The sequence below is a fragment of the Capsicum annuum genome, chromosome 8 (genome assembly GCF_002878395.1).
Source record: "Capsicum annuum cultivar UCD-10X-F1 chromosome 8, UCD10Xv1.1, whole genome shotgun sequence".
Taxonomy (NCBI): domain Eukaryota; kingdom Viridiplantae; phylum Streptophyta; class Magnoliopsida; order Solanales; family Solanaceae; genus Capsicum; species Capsicum annuum.
This window is the reverse complement of record NC_061118.1, coordinates 173,413,031-173,426,631: the sequence shown is the minus strand read 5'-3', so window position 1 is coordinate 173,426,631 and position 13,601 is coordinate 173,413,031. Positions and strand designations below refer to the sequence as shown.

At 29.9% G+C, this 13,601-nt stretch overlaps 1 non-coding gene across 1 annotated transcript; it reads right to left on the bottom strand.

Moving 5' to 3' along the window:
- Positions 1-6,744: 6,744 nt before the first annotated feature.
- TRNAF-GAA lies at positions 6,745-6,817 on the bottom strand. The gene has a single exon. It is a non-coding gene; the product is annotated as a tRNA-Phe (tRNA).
- Positions 6,818-13,601: the final 6,784 nt, after the last annotated feature.

Sequence of the window (13,601 nt, the reverse complement as noted above, 5' to 3'; positions counted from 1 at the left end):
TTGTCAAAGTGCATTACTGCATCCTTGAATTTCAAATGTCCCAAAAAAAATGTGTATGCCGCATTCTTAATTAAGACGAATATTTTTGAACGTGTTGAAATTTACCTAAACTCTTAATAATAAATTAAATCAAAATTCATTTGACATAATTAATTAAATCCATAAATAATTATTAAATTCTGTTTATAAAATAATAAAATGTACAAATCTACGTATATTATATTAAACTAATATTATCTCCAAAATTTAATCTCTTCAAAATTCATACAAACCCAAATCATATTTTTAAAAGACAAGTTAACACAAAAATCACAATAATCTAATTTAAACATAAATTCATGAAAAAGAAAAATTGAACAAACTGAAAATAAAGTTATATAAAATTCAAATGAGATATAAGTAAAAAAATTATTGAAGATTAAATTAATATCATATTTTTAATTATAAGTTGAAAAGAGATTAATATAATTTTCTCATACAGTAGTAATAATAATAAAAATTTCCAATGAATTTAGCATTAACACCCTATAGCGTATTATTTCTTTTTAAAAAAAATAAAAGAAAACAAACAACGATAGTCACTGCCGGAGTTGGTGACGGCAAAAGCGAGGGAGATGGGAAGGAAAGACCGGTACCAACAACAGACCTGAGGACTGGTGGTGTTGGGCTGTGGACTGATTTTAGGACGTTGACCTTTCGGTGATCAGATCCGAAGGCAGCATCAGAGAGGGGAAAGAGGATAGCAGTGCGGGGAAGGGAGAGGGAGATGGCAGTGCAGGTGGCTTCGCCGGTGTTGGGGAAGGGGAAGAGGTGGTTATCGGCGGAAAGTCACCGATTTTAATGGATTTTTCGACGATGCAGGAAAGAGGGAAGGGAAAACTGTGGCAGCAATGGTAGGTGAAGGAGAAGAAAGTGACAACATTGTTGTCTCACCGATGGGAGGCGTAACGGAGTAATAGTAACGACTCCGACAAGAACCAACCAGAGTCAACTCGAAAATAATCAGTTTTGGTATTTTATTTTATTTTTTATCTGATTTTTTTGAAAACAGACATTACATTCCGGTGAGGGAACGATTCTGACAAGTATGGTATCGTAAATAAATTTTATTATTACTTTATATATATATATATATATATATATATATATTTATCTCTGTATTTACATATTTGATCTGTTATACAGTGAAAAGGAATTGAAGAATGCGTCGTTACTTGCCGTGTATATGAATGTGAATCTATTTACATATAAATTTACAGATGAACATGTATGCATACAGTGGTATGTGAAATAATAATAGTATTCATTTTTATTGTTTTTCTCAGCATATCAAATTTAACATTCATATAAATATTCCATAATTTAATAGACAATACACAATAACAAATAAATTCATATTCTGATTCCTAATAAAATTTAATAAGGAATGTAGGATTATAGAAGAACCTGTTGATGACTTAAACAAATACTACAGCAAGAAACGTTGTCACCAAAAACTTCAGAACGGAAGTACGAAACTCGAATCACAAATTCTTTCTTTCTCCTTCTAAGTTTTCTTTACTGTATTTTTCTCTCTGCTTTTTTTACTGTTTTTTTTTCTCCAGATGATTCTGCTATTGTTTTCTGATTTCTGGTAGTGTAAAAAATACGTAAAAAAAGTGTCTGATTGTGAATGTATATCTGTTGTTCTGGGGTGAGAGAGTCCCTTTTGTAGAGGGAATTTTGAGGGGAACATTGTTTTTTAGAGGGAATCCTTCATCAATAGATAAGGGGGAGGGAATATTTAAAATTCAAATTAATTAATTAATTATTATTATTTTTAAATAAAAAATAATAATAATAATAATAATAATAAATAAAGATATTAATAATAATAAATAATAAAATACTAATTATAAATAAAATAGTTGTTAGTTTTATATTTAACAAAACATAATAAGAATTTATAAATAGACAAAAATAAGAATAATAAATAAAATAATAATTAATTTTATATTTTACAAAACATAATAACAAATTGTAAATAGACAAAAATAAATATAATAAAATAGTATTAAACTACTATTATTTATTAAAATTTATAATGAATAATATATATATATATATATATTATATATTTTTTTTAAAATTAAGATAAAAAAAAATCTCTAAAATTAAATTTATTTAATTATTAATTTTTTAACTAAAATTTTATAAAAATAAAATAAGAAATTAAATTATATTATGCCAAATATAAATATTTAATATAAAAATAAGTTAAAATTTGAGGAGGATCAAAAATTACGTGTCTACAATAATTATACTTACTGCATCCTTCGGAGGGTTGAAGAGATCAAGAAATTTTGCATTTTTATCAGTTTTGGCCGACAACCATCTCAAGATTCTTGGACAGGAAACTCCTTTCTGGTAGTTCACTTGTTGTCTCAAATAAAGAATGGCTTCAAACGCCCAAGCCTATAAAATAACGCCAATAAATCAAAACCATTATTGAGTGAAAAAAATGAATGATATCATAATAGAAGAAAGAAACATTTACCATTAAAGCCCATGGGAAGCCATATAAGTTGACTGTCTTTGGCGCTAACGGAGTCAATAAATATTTGACAGTCATTTTGAAGCTTTCATACCCCCAAGGATAGCTGTTAAACGTCTCAAGATCCTCGGAGAGCTTTAGTAAATCGAGGCTTATGTTGTTGTTAACGTCTCTCGCCCAAAGAATATTATGTACAAACCAAACCAAGCACAATGACTGTTTGTGCTTCTTTGAAAGTCCTTTACCTTTCATCGCTTCTATCAAATTTTTATTTTTAAAGCTTGGACCAACAATGAACAACAGGTCATCATGACCACACGACTTACCTTTCCCTTTTTTGGGTGTACGGGGTGCTTTTTTTGGGGTTAAAATAGGTATAACTTGAGAAGGAGGATAATATTTTAGTCCAGTAACTATGGAAAACTCCTTCTAACCCAAACAAACAGGCATGCCACAGTAATTTATCCACACCTCATCCATCTTATCTTTATTTTCATACATAAACCTACGCTTGAGAAGTTCATATACCATTTTCATTTGGAAACGAGCATTGTTGTCCTCCGGTAAATCAAGATATTTCTCAAAGCAGCTATCCCTGAAATAAGCATCCAATTTTTTTTCTCGAAGTATTTTTCTGAAGGCGTCGAAAGATTTTTGCATGGCTGACTTAGCCACGAAATCACCCGTTAAATCTGCGGCACCATCACACTGCATTCTCATAGGATAACGATCAATGCTGAAGGCTTTGACCAACTCTTCAGTGGAAGGATTATTAGCATTTGCATTATCTCTTTTGAAACATTCCTCCTCCCCGTATTCATCATATTCTGATCCCGATTGAGATAACGCTTGTAAAGCAAGCTCATAGAGAGATGGATGTAGCCTAGCTGCTTCACTTGTTCCTTTACTTGGACTTGATTCGGTTTCTGTTCTTTTGGAAACCATATTATCTAAAATTAATAGGAACATAAAATAATATATTATTATGGATTAATACATCACTAAAAAGGGATAACAGTAAATCAAACAAGCAAAATAGTAAAATAACAGTTGCAACAGATCACCGATCTGTTGTACCAGGTAGTATATCTGTTGCAGCATATAACCAAATTGTTGCAGCGGACGATTAATATGTTGCAACAATACAAAACATATCACTCATCTTTTAAGACAGATGAATGGTCTGTGCAACAGATCACACAACTGTTGTGACATCATCTGTTGCAAAATATGAAGTACCATATCTTAGCGCAATTGGTGCACTAATGTATCTTGCAAATATTATAAGACATGACATAGCCCATTTCGGTCAATTTGTTAGCAAGGTATAGTTCTACTCCTGCTAGGAGACATCGGAATGAGATAAAAAATATGGTCTTATTTTACTCTAAAGATTGTAATCCCGATCTTGTTGGTTATGCTGATGTTGGGTACTTATCTGACCCCTATAAATCTCGATCTCAAATAAGTTATATGTTCACATGAGGGGATACTACTATATCTTGGAGATATACAAAGCAGTCTATCTAGCCACTTCATTGAACCATGCTGAGACAATAGCTATTCATGAAGCAAGCCGAGAATGAGTATGGTTAAGATCCACGATACATCTCATTCAAAAAAAATATGGTGTGAAATGTGACAATATACCCACAATTTTATACGGAGATAATGCAACATGCATAGCACAACTTAAGGGAAGCTTCATAAAAGGAGATAGAACGAAGCACACTTCATCAAAACTTTTATACATAGATGAGCTACAAAAGAATGGTGATATTAACGTGCAACAGATTTGTTCAAGTGATAATGTGACTGATATATTCACCAAGATGGTGCACAAGATCGGGATGCAAAAGTTCAAGGATGTTCTCACTAGGGGGAGCAAATACGCATTGTACTTTTTTTCCCTTTCAAGGTTTTGTCCCACTGAATTTTTCTTTTAAGGTTTTTAATGAGGCAACCTATATGTGTTTTGTTAGAGATGTGTACTCTTTTTCCTTCAGTAGATTTTTTTTTCCACTAGATTTTTTCTAGTAAGGTTTTAACGAGACACATTATCTATCAATTAGACATTCAAGGGGGAGTGTTATAAATATACCATATATAGTGAATGTCTACTTTACTATATAGTGAATATCTACTTTACCATATTTGTGTATGTCTATTTATGAAAAAGTTACAAACCCCAAAGTTAGTTTTCCCCTATACATAAAGAGGTTTTCCTTCATTGTAATTGATCCCTCAAGAGAAATAAGAATTACTCTTTATTCTCTATTCTTCTTCTTTGCTTTTTGTTTTATAACAGTACCCATGCATTATATTGGCCCTTTAATTTCTCTCACATGTATGACACGTACATGTATGTGGTTTTTCATCATCTCTATCGTATAAGTTCTCACTGCCGGACATGCATGCAATTATAATTAAGTTGCAATCTTTCTTAATATATAGCAGTAATTAAAGTAGGATTGTTGTATTTAGAACACAAAAATCAAAGATGAAATATATTACTCTCGGAATTCGTGGGAGAAGCAGGCAGGACTTCGTTAATATGTCTGCTTCTCTTTAGCTTGCTTCTTCATCTATTTCCTTCGTAATTTTATTATGTAATCTCTAATTAATTATTAAAAAATTATTAGAAAGTTATTTAAGTATTAAAAAAATTATAATAATTAATATTAAATTTACTTGACGTTTTATATGAGACCCATTTAATTTTTTTCGCAAGTATTTTTGTATAGTAATTTTGTTATATCACTTCTAATTAGACATGTCTGTTTCACTGTTTCAACCGTGATTTTACTATGTCACTCTTAATTAATTATTATGATCATTTAAGCATTGTGTCAATTAATAATATTTGATATAAAAAAAAGGTAAAATAGATATAAAATGATAAGTTAATCAAAAAAATTTCACAAGTATGTTTTATTGTAATTTTGTTATATCAATTCTAATTAGTTGTTGTGAGTCATTAAGACACGTAGCTTTACTATATCACTCATAATCAATTTTTATGTTCATTTAAGCATTATGACACTTAAATCGAAATAGAAGAAAAAATATTATACATCACAATAATTTAAAAACTTAAATTATTTTAAAAAAATGTAATTGACTATCAGTGCCACAATAGTTTGGACAACGAAAGCGATATATATTATTTAAAAATTACATAAGAAGCATTATATATTACAATAGCTAATAGCTTAAAATATCTAAAAAATAAATTATTATATATTTTTAAAAATACTATACATCAAATAATTAAAATAATTTTTTAAAAAAAAATTATTGGGCCCATGCTTTGCACGGGCTATTAGTAACTAGTCACCAATAGCCCGTGCAAGGCACGGACCCAACGAATACTTTTTTAAAATTTATTTTAGTTATTGTAATTTATAATATTTTAAAATACATAACAATTTTTTTAATAAATATTTGAAGTTGTTACTATTGTAATTTATAATACTTTTTATGTAATTTTCAAATAGTATATATCACTCTCGTTGTCCATACTTTTGTGGCATTGATAGTCAATTATATGTTTTAAATAGTTTAAGTTTTACATTATTGTGATGCATGGTATTTTTTCTTCTGTTTCAATTTAAGTGTCACGATACTTAGATGAACACAATAATTAATTATGGGTGATATAGTAAATTTATGTGTCTAATGACTCACAAAAACTAATTAGAAGTGATATAGCAAAATTACTATAAATTAGAAATATTTGTGAAATTTTTTTGATTAATTTATCATTTTATATCTACTTTACCTTTTTATCAAATATTATTAATTGACACAATACTTAAATGGTCATAATAATTAATTAGGAGCGACATAGTAAAATCATTATTGAAACAGCGAACAGACGCGTCTACTTAGAAGTGATATAACAAAATTACTACACAAAAATACTTGCGGAAAAAAATTAAATGGGTCTCATATAAAACGTTAAGTAAATTTAACATTAAATATTATTAATTTTTAAATACTTAGATAACTTTATAATAATTTTTTAATAATTAATTAGACATGATATAATAAAATTACGGAGAAAGCAACTTATGAAGCAAGCAGGAGAAGCGGGCATGTTGACGGAGACCTGCCTGCTCCTCCCACCCTTTCCCTCTAACTATATATATATATATATGTTTAATTAGAAATTAATTCTATTGAAGAGAGATCCATACAATTTAATCATGTGTCAGGAACCAGATTTGAACTGGTGACACGAGGATTTTCAATCCTTTGCTCTACCAATTGAGCTATCCCGGCTATTTCCAATCCAAATTTTTTATTAAGGTTGGGACTGGTAACCCGAGGATTTTCAGGGCTATACCAATCCCAATTCGAACTTTGAACACAAGGATTTAGAGTCCCCCGGTATTTCTAATTGGAACTGGTAGGATGAGGATTTACAATCCTTTGGTCTACCAATCCCAATTGAAATCTCGAAGATGAGAATTTTTAGTCCCCGTTAACAGGAGGATTGAGAGTCCTCTGGTCTTCCCAATTGGAATCGTTATATAAGCTTAGCTTAGCACATATTCCATTTACACTCTTGAACTAAGGTCTTTTCCAATATAATTAAACATCTCAAATCCTAATAAAATGATCCAAATTCCAATTAGACACTTTTAATTTAAATTTTTAATTTTTTTTTGATCAGACAATTAAGTTAAGCACATAAAATATGTCAAATCTCCTTTAATTGGACGCATTAATTTGCCTTAATAAGCAGTAAAGCCCTAGATGTTTTCTACTAGAGAGTGATGTGTATAATTAAAGGAGATGACATATTTATATGTTTAACTTAACTACCTAATAAATGAATGAAAACACACATAATTATTATTCTTTTTGAAAAAAAAAAAAAAAAATTGAACCAAAAGTGTCTAAGTGGAACACTTTATTAGAGATTGAGGTCCTTAATTGGAACATGGCTTAGTTTGAGTATTTAAATGGAATATATATTCTGGAAAATTTAAGGGGTTGACTGTAAATTAAGCCAATAAACTGAAAAGAAACACTATAATCAATTTTAACTTGGTAGATCTTTATCATAACGTTTGCTAACAAAACATGGGGGTTTAATTTGCTCATATGTATGTATATATGGAAGACTGACTCTGTCTGGTGTATGTCTTAGTTTAAAGAAAAATTAAGATTGTAATAATAGAGTACTGAATCCACCAGCCAGCTACGTACTGAGATCCCGTATACATTTTATTTGTTGTTGACATATTGTTTGTGAAAGTTGGAGTGATTTTCGTGAAGGGGTTTTTCTTGATGTATAAGGGAAAACGTGTTTCCAACCAACAAACATACAGGATCTGATCATGAGCCATTGAGGAGGAGACCTCCTCGTAAACTTGTAGGTAACTTCTCATATACTACTATATAAAATAAGTAGGAGTAGCAAATAATATATATATATATATATATGATATGAGTGGGAAATTACTATTCATTCCTATATATATATATATGCAGCAACCCGTAGAAAACCTACTTGGCCCCTTTAAACCTCCAATTTCCAATACTACATATCACTATTTCTGCCTACACCTACACCCACACCCATCAAAAACTTATCTAGTACATTTTACATTCATCAAATACATGTATGTATGTGTATGTTAGTAATAATTTTAAGAAGAATTTGGAAGGTGTAAAATGAAATGGGCAGTAGCCACTAGCCAGGCCCAGTAGGTAGGTTAGGGCGTTGTGAATCCTGAACATATTTGAATTGGAATAATCCGTTTTGATTAAATTAAAAACAGGATAGTGGGGGCAAGGTATAATATATTTGTTGCGATGGATAGAGACAGATGTTTAGTTTTGAGACGACTCTCAAATGTGGTAAAAGGGCAGGGCAGGGCTGAGGGCTGAGGGCTATATCGCACTTCGCCGCATCACATTAATTAGAAGAACAAGTCTTTAAGTCTTCACGCACTTCTCACCTCTATTATTTGTCCTTATTATTATTATAACTTCAAAACTATTAGTATTACTATTACTATAATCGCAGAGGTGTTTGGGTGCTAGTCTCGTTGCTATTGCGGATTCTGAATCAAATGAGAGCGCTTTCGTCATCTTTTTCTATTTTTAATACCATGAATCTTCTTTTCCTTAATTATCAATAAGTATAAATTTGAGCTGCCCCTAATGAGGAAGCAACACACCATTAGTCATTACAGCTGCAACCCCTCCTCCAATTATTGCACTTGTTAATTACTTTCAATATTTGATCAGCTCATCTCACACTCAATTTATTCAGTTTGGGTCTTTGCTTTTCCTCCCACCTAACCAACCTTTATAACCGTCAGTCAAATAGATTTCTCGCCATCCTAAATTATTTATCCACTACAATAGATAACATGTTTAATTTTATTCTATCTCTCTTTCAATATAACTAATTTATTACTCTAGAAAATATATTAAATAATAATAATATCTAGAATAAAATAAATAAAACTGAGTAAATTATTCATTGACTTTTCAAACTGAATAGGAATTTAGTGGACATATATTTTTAATATGGTGAACACATATTGTTGGATAGATTAAGTACTCACTTGTTTTAATTTGCTCATTTGATTTTGACTTGACATATTATAAATTTTAAAAAGTAAGAAGTCTTTTGAATTTCATGATTTTAAATTAAAGATAAGCCGAATATATCAAAATATTATTTAATTTTGTTTGTGGTATTAAATAACCATATCATGTATAAAATTAAATTTTAAGAGTTGTCAAAAAAGAAATGAGGCATTCTTTTTAAGATGAACTAAACAAAAGTAAGACAAATAAATGAATGCTAATTCTTCCGTCTCATTTTATAACACTAGTATTTGACTTGTCATAGTATTTTTAAAAAAAGTTTGAGACTTGTGATCTAAAACATTCTTAGATATTTATATAATTGTAAATCATCTCACTAAAATTGAAAAGTGAAAAGAAAATTATAAAATGAGATTATCTCTAATTATATTGTAAGATAACATCCATAAAATGGAGTTACATAAAATTTTGAGAAACGGATACTGTATAGCAATTTTTAAAACAAATAGCCCAAGTCTGATATCTTCTCAAAAAGTGATCAGTCGGGTATACTATTTTTACTTTATAGTTGTTTCCTAATTTTGGCTCATGTAGTTCAGATACAGTTCATATATAATACTGATACAATTTTCAACTTGGATCATTCGGCCCTTTTAAAAATATTTCAGTTTTTTTAGCTATAAATTTTTTTACTGAAAAAATATTCTATTTTTTTTATTGTTTAGAAATAATAATTAATTATAATTATATAATTATAATAACTAATTACAAGTGATATAGTAAAGCATTATTAAAAAAATGTGGAAAAAATTTAATTATACTTCATATAAGACGTCAAGTTAATTTAAAATATCAAGAATTAATTTATCATTTTATGTCTATTTTATATTTTTTATTAAATATTATTAATTTTTTAATACTTAGATGACTTATAATAATTAATTAGGGGTGATATAATAAAAATATGATTGAATTAAGTAGCTGAAAAATATAAAAATATAATAATTTTAATATTATTATTTTTTTAAAAAAATTAATATAAAATTGATTAAAAATTGACCCCCACTCGCATCATAGGCACGTGCCTGCATGCGCCTCGTCCTAGTCAACCCTTTTAATGCCACATAAGCCTGGTCAACAGTCAAAAGTTTTGAAACATTGTTTTTTAATGGGTTCAAGGGTTCAGATAACAAACATGTAAGTAGAAGTGTACACATTACAAAACGGACATATTACAAGGTTCCACCGAATCATTTTGCCATATAATTATACGCCCATCTTCTATCTTTCCTACCGTGGGTGCCACTATCATGGTTTTCCGTCAGAAAATTTTCAACATCTAAACAATTTAGCCAATCAAAACTCAACTTCAACAATCTAACAAATTACTACAAGACCTAGTTTTATTTTCAAGTTTTCTCAATACGATACACCAATTAATAAAGGTGATTCCACAATATTTAAACAATAATATAATCTGGGTTGTTATGAATTCTTCACAAACACAACATGCCTATTTTATGTGTAAAGCATTATTATTGTAAAAGTGGTAATACGTATGTCTTGGACAAATTTTGAAAAAATTGTCCATATACAACATATGATTCAACCTCAAGATCGAAGGGGTAAACTATGTATTGTCGTCCCTAATAAAAACAAAAGAAACTCCAATTTATTCTAATCAACCATACGTACATAATAATTATATATGATGTATATTACACTGTTTTTTATGTTCACTAAATAATTTTATCTTGTCAATATAACAACATTATGATTCCCAATCCCACCCACATCATAAGAAAAAAAAGATGATTTTGTGTTTTCATATATCGAAAATATTTGCAAATGAAGACGTAACCAGATGCATGCATGCATGGTTTTGCACATCTTCTAGCTTGCGCTAACAATTTGTTCCCTCGATCGTACCATCCATTCATTTCCTTTTTTCTTTTTATTCACGGATCGAAATTAATATACGTGGTGCAGTATACAGTAATAAAAATGAGCAATATAGGGATTTTTTGTTTTTTGATATGATATGCTTTTTCCATAGGCATTCACATGCTTAACCATCATCGATCCTTAAATACAGTTACATATATGCGAAAGTGATACTCTAATAATGGTGGCATGGACATACTCTATATATTATTATTATAGACAACATTGAAAGTAAAAATAAAGACAATTGATGCATAAAATAAGGTTGATCCGTCATCGAAAAGGATGTAAAAGTACATTAATCCACTTATGAGGAATGACGACAGCCACATGGTCCTTGTTCCAATGTGTTTATTATCATTCATGTCTCTTTCATTCCTTCTTTTCATTTGCTTAGGTCATATTTTTAGGTCTCGTCTCATTATGTAGTACTCCTATTAATTAATCTTTTTACTTACGTGCATTCCACACCAACTCTCTAGTTTATTGTTTGTTAGAGGATTGGATTATTAATATAATGGTTATAATTAAAAGGTTTTGATGCTAGTTGGTGGCCGTGGATCTATGCTTCTCCACACTCTTGTTTAAACTATGCTACTATCAAAGATGGATCTAAAATGTATTTTATGAATTTACGTGAATTTAATAATTTTATTTAGATCTTATATATAAATCAATTCATTAAGCATTCATATATTTTTGATTGTGAATTCAACAACACATTAAGTATAGTCCCACAAAGTGACCACCTAGTGTGTACTCGTACACAGACCTTATCTTATCTCGAAATTAAAGTAGAGAGATTGTTTCTGATCAGCTCTCAATTTAAGGAAAAAGAGTTTAAAACAGTCCCGAAAAGAAATACCAAAAGTACAAGAAATACCATATAATTAAAAAAAACATATAGTAACTAACACAAATCGAATGATAAAAAGACTACATAAGCAATAGTAGTACTACTGATATGAATGAACAACAAGACAACACATGTTGTTACTTACTAACCTTGTACACTACTAATTCATGTACTTCACACCCTCTTATTTAAGTTTATGTCCTTGATAAAATTGAAAATGTGTGATGTCCTATTTAATCACCTCTCCTTCACACTACTTTGATTTGTCTCTCCCAAAACTATATCTCTCTCTCATGTCTCTTTCACTTTTTTCGTGTATAATATTAGTATGGCTATTTACTGTAGCTTGGAATCTCTATGCCAGCATTAATCTATTGTCCATCTTCCTGTTGTTTAATTGCAAGTTGTGACGAGGCGACGTCAATAACGAGATTTAATTTCCAAGTGTGATACAATTAATTAATAGATATGCTACTCCTTTTTAATTAGAGAGTAATGTATATGGTACATTGAGGCTTCAATCATATAACTTAAATTTGGGATTGAACTTTGAAGCATTCTTATTATATAGTCATCTTGAATGAGAAGTAGTTTTAAGTTGGAAGTTGAATCTAAGAATAGTCAGAGACGTGAATTGATGCCCAGAAAAATTAGTACGTAGTAGCAAATTGTGTGCACACGTACGTACTTGTAAAATGATAAAAAAAACGTAGTATTTGTTTGTGCATATTAATTCACAAATTAATATCTTATAGCTAATAATTAATCTCTCTAGAATGAGCCCTATCTATCTCTATATAGCTCATCCTTTGTCAAATGGGAACAGTTGTACTAATTTTTGTTAATGGGCGGCCTTGAAAGTGACCATCTTCATTAATTTAATTTTCTTTTTTTCATGTTTTTACTTTTTCTTTATGATTGTGGGTTGACAATTATAAGGGGTTTTAATTATCTGTAGAGCACGGCAAATTAAATGTATGTATAATCGATTACTTAATTGTAATCCACCAGCAGGGACCTGACCTCTATTATTTTCCAATTCCCAAATTGTTTAAGCACATGGCTTATTATACCCTCCCCTACTACTTATCTTAATTAATCCATCTACTTTTGACTTTACTTCCAATGAATCATACACAAGTGCTCGATCTCTCGTCCCTACAAATTAACTTCATGTTTCCTTACGTAGCTAGTTAGGGCTGACATTTCTTGATCCCCTCAACTATTAGAATATCCATCTGATAAAGCCATTCAAGGGTGTGGCCTAGTACTCAATTAAGTGAATTGATCGAATCATTAAATTTTATGTTGCGGCAAAGGTAAAAAGACTAAATAATCTTTTCTCATCTACTCAAGCCTTGATGGTGGGAGGTAGCGTGAGTGCAGGATGGTGTACGTAGGAGGTGGCAAGGTATCCATCATCCATGGATGGAATTAGTAACAGAAACTTGTAGTGGATTTGTTCATGACGTGTTACTACTACCTGATGTACAGAATACAAGAAATGGTAGACTCAAATAAAATTAAATTAAAGGGAAAAAACTTAATGGTATATTCAAAATTTGAAACATACGCAAGCAAGGCAAGAAAACATCTACAATAAAATAATACAAGTCAAAAATAAGTTTTGTAGACAGAAAAGTACATTAAAAGCAAAAAAAGGAAAAAAAAGATAAAGTCGTATTCTATTATCTA